This window comes from Haliotis rubra, unplaced genomic scaffold, assembly GCF_003918875.1.
Source record: "Haliotis rubra isolate DU_JTF1 unplaced genomic scaffold, ASM391887v1 Scf743, whole genome shotgun sequence".
In the NCBI taxonomy this organism is placed as follows: Eukaryota; Metazoa; Mollusca; class Gastropoda; order Lepetellida; family Haliotidae; genus Haliotis; species Haliotis rubra.
The window spans coordinates 403454-407076 of record NW_025767461.1 but is presented as its reverse complement, the minus strand read 5'-3'; the positions used below and the strand labels follow the sequence as shown (position 1 = coordinate 407076).

Genomic DNA, 3623 nt, shown 5'->3' with positions numbered 1-3623 from the left:
TCCTCATGGTCATGATGATCTAGGTGGGTACCTATGTATGGACAGTATCCCTCTCAGACCTCGAACACAGTTCCAAGAACGGCTCAATTCCTTTCAGTCTTGGCCTGTGCAGATGAAACAGAGTCCTAGTCAAATGGCCCAGGCAGGATTTGTGTACTTAATCAGAGGGGACGCTTGCAAGTGTGTTCAATGTGGTGTTGTTCTCCGGAACTGGGACGTAGAGGATGATCCTTGGGTCGAACATGAAAAATGGTCTCCAAACTGTCTGTATTTGGCCCTGGTAGGAGTACCTCAGAAAGAGGTGGTCCGTTGGGGTAGTTGTGTAGATTTACATGTGTAAGAGTGTGATGTTCATTGTACAATTCTGTGTGTATTTGAGACTATTCGAGAATAAATCAATTTTGGCTGTCATTGGTTGATGTGGTGTATAAAAGTCCTAACAAAAGGTAGGTGAAGGGAGAGCAGAGTGGCACAGTGGAAGCGCACTGGGCTCATAACCCAGAGGACCGTGGATCGAAACCACGCTCTGCTAACAACATGTTTTTTAGGAGTTAGAATTAGGGCTAGCAGACATCTAGGACGGACTTCTGTTTGAGACTGGAATACCACGTCTCACCCAGAGGGGAGAAGTCGAGTTTCGTTTAACTTCTCCGGGGTGTCAAGATACTCGTACGAGAAAAATCCCTATTTCTCTTGCACTCCAAACACTTTCAAAAACTGAGAATAACTCGTTCCGGGAGAGAGATATTGCGTGACGTCAAGAAATTTGAAACTTTGATTACTTTGACACAAGTAAGCATTGTTTTTTTGACGTTGAAAGCCTGAGATTCGTCGTCGAGAGAGAGATGTTTGGGAAGTTTCTCCTTAATGATATTCAGGTTGTAACGAGCTGAATTAAATCCGAGGACGGCGACTTGAGAACAGTATCCCAGAAGCTTCCCGCAGTGATCGCTCACATGCTTTCTCCACTTAGTCTCGGGTGTAGAATGTGCGCGAGTAGGTTTACCTTGGGTGGGGTGGTTGTCACCCTCCATGACGTTGTGAGCATCATCATCATCATCATCACCACCACCATTGTCAGGCAACGACTTTATCATATCGCGCAAGGTTTCTAACACCTCTTTATATTTTGCTTTGGCTAGCTTGTTTACAGCTTTGCCCATTTCCGTCATGTATTCCCACATGGCTGCAATCAATCGATCCGGATCGGAATCGACGATGCAGTGTGGTGAAGTCAAACACGGTCTTTGGGGTGTGGTGGAAACCACCCGGGAACCGCAAAGTCGTTTGACCTGTGCAACGACGTTGGTGTTCGTTGCATTTGTTTTGACGCCTGAAGAGACGTTCGCACATGGGACACTGGTAGCGTTTACAATAGATGGTCATGTCGGTGATGAGGGACAAATGATTTTCGAATTGATTTAAATGCATGTGTTCCTGATACAACCCTCGAGATTTATACACGAGTTGAGCTACTCCCGTCACGTCAAGAGTGAACATGCTCACATTCACACGGAAACAGGCTTCAAAGTGAGGTAAGAGAGCTGGGTCGAGACCTTTATACTCTTCGGGACCAATCTTATAGAAAGAGTGGAGATGATGGTCCCGACAGTACATGACCCACTGATAGTAAAGAGCTTTGGTAGGCTTTTCTAAAGCACCCCGACTTGTAGGATCTCGATGCAATGCCAAACACCGGAAAGCGCATAAGTGATCCTTATAAAGTTGTTTAGTCTTCTTGTTATAATCTAAAGAAAGGATAGTTTTATGATTTTTAATATATTCGGGGAGAGGGGCTGAGGGTGGCTGAGCGGAAAATTTGTTCTGTAAATAAAGAAATTCACATTGGTAATCAAAACAGGTTTCCATTTGGTATCAGGGCGTTGTTTGAGGATTAAAGACATGACATCTGAGCTTTCCAGTCTCTGGTGTAACCGCTCGAGATCCTCCAACTCGGTGATATAGAGAGGACTAGTAAAGAGAGGATCGACATTACGTAAGGATGGAAATAGCTTATAGCGTCCGTCTCCACGTGCCGTAGGATGACACCGAACGCTAAATTCATCCTAAAACTATGATTTAACGCATTGATAGATATCCCTAGCGCTGCTCCATCAACTCACCTATGGAAAAGTTGTTGTTAAGGGGAGGTTGTAGATTGAAAACACCTAGCCGGGTTGGTCCCGTGCGAGGATAAATGGAGCCGCCCAGGTCATAGGCTTCCTGAGTCCGGCCCGTCACCTCGCCAGTGCTCCTCGTCTACCCATCGGGTGGACCTTCTCCCCATGGGCGTGGTTGGAGCTTCACTAACAGCAGCATCGGTATCCATACTCCCGCCGGACTGCTTTGATAGGATACGGTGTCCCTCTATCATCTGATGACGGTAGAGAGACAACCGATCCTCGAAACGCCTATGACATATCCGGCAGGTACAACCATTCGATGCTGCGACGCCGCGGGAAGACGAGGGAGTTGGTGATAGAGAAAAAATTCAATGTATGAATACTAAGTCTCATATAACAGCATCATTCACTCACTACGAGCTCTTATGCTTCAAATAAAACTCATGACTAACACATGGTATAATACTTTCTAAAGCGAATACATATTAACACTATGACGAACTGAATTAATACATAATTCAACAATTTATTGAAAACATTCCCCGGCCGATGCTATCTACAAACACATCTCACACACACGCACGCACGCACGCACGCACACACACACACACACACACACACACACACATTGAAACCCTATGCGGTACGAACCTCGGTAATACTAACCATCGTACATGGACGAATGAAGTGACAGAGAGATATAATAGAGCTTACCCCCACTAACCGGCACTCCTCTCGAGGTAGACGGGCGTGCGTGAACATCTGTTTGCGTAGTTGTGCCTGTAAATATACATCATTATCTGTACATACTAAACTAAAACACACTCGAAAATACACGGAAGCAGTACATAGACAAGATTAATGTCGGAGATGAACATAAACTCATCGGATGAATGAACGCGCCAAAAATGCACGCCCAGCTCACGGGGAGAAGGGAACACCTCGGGGCATTTCTGTATATAGAAGTAACATTTTTAAGCAAAATGCTCTGAATTATAGGGGAAGTTTGTCGCTATGTCGCTGTAACATTTAACTTTACTGATGATAACCACTGCGATACTATGTCAAAGTAACATTTGAAACTGTAGACAACATTGCTCACGTCTATAAAATATACACCTTATGAAACAGTCGGTTAAAGACATAGGAAGATAATATATCTACATATGATCAAATATATCTGATGATATTATAGCAGACAGAAGCGAGAACTTACACATAAATAATAAACACTACTCACGCTACATCGATATTCCGATAGCCGTTGTTGCGACAAGGCACATTTGTGTTGCTTCAGTTTGTGATTTAAAGCAAAAGATTTTGTGCATGGAAAGCAAACGTAACGTTCTCCCTGGTGGACTGATCGCACATGGCCGCAAAGGTTATCTTTTCTATTAAAACCTTTCCCGCACTGTGGGCAGGTAAATTGTCTGAAAGACATAACGTTTCTTTCAATTCACGCTAGAGTTACAAAAATTGTTTCTACATGATTTCATAAAC

General features: G+C 44.1%; 1 non-coding gene across 1 annotated transcript; it reads left to right on the top strand.

Moving 5' to 3' along the window:
- Positions 1 to 460: 460 nt before the first annotated feature.
- Positions 461 to 532, top strand: Trnam-cau. The gene has a single exon. It is a non-coding gene; the product is annotated as a tRNA-Met (tRNA).
- Positions 533 to 3623: the final 3091 nt, after the last annotated feature.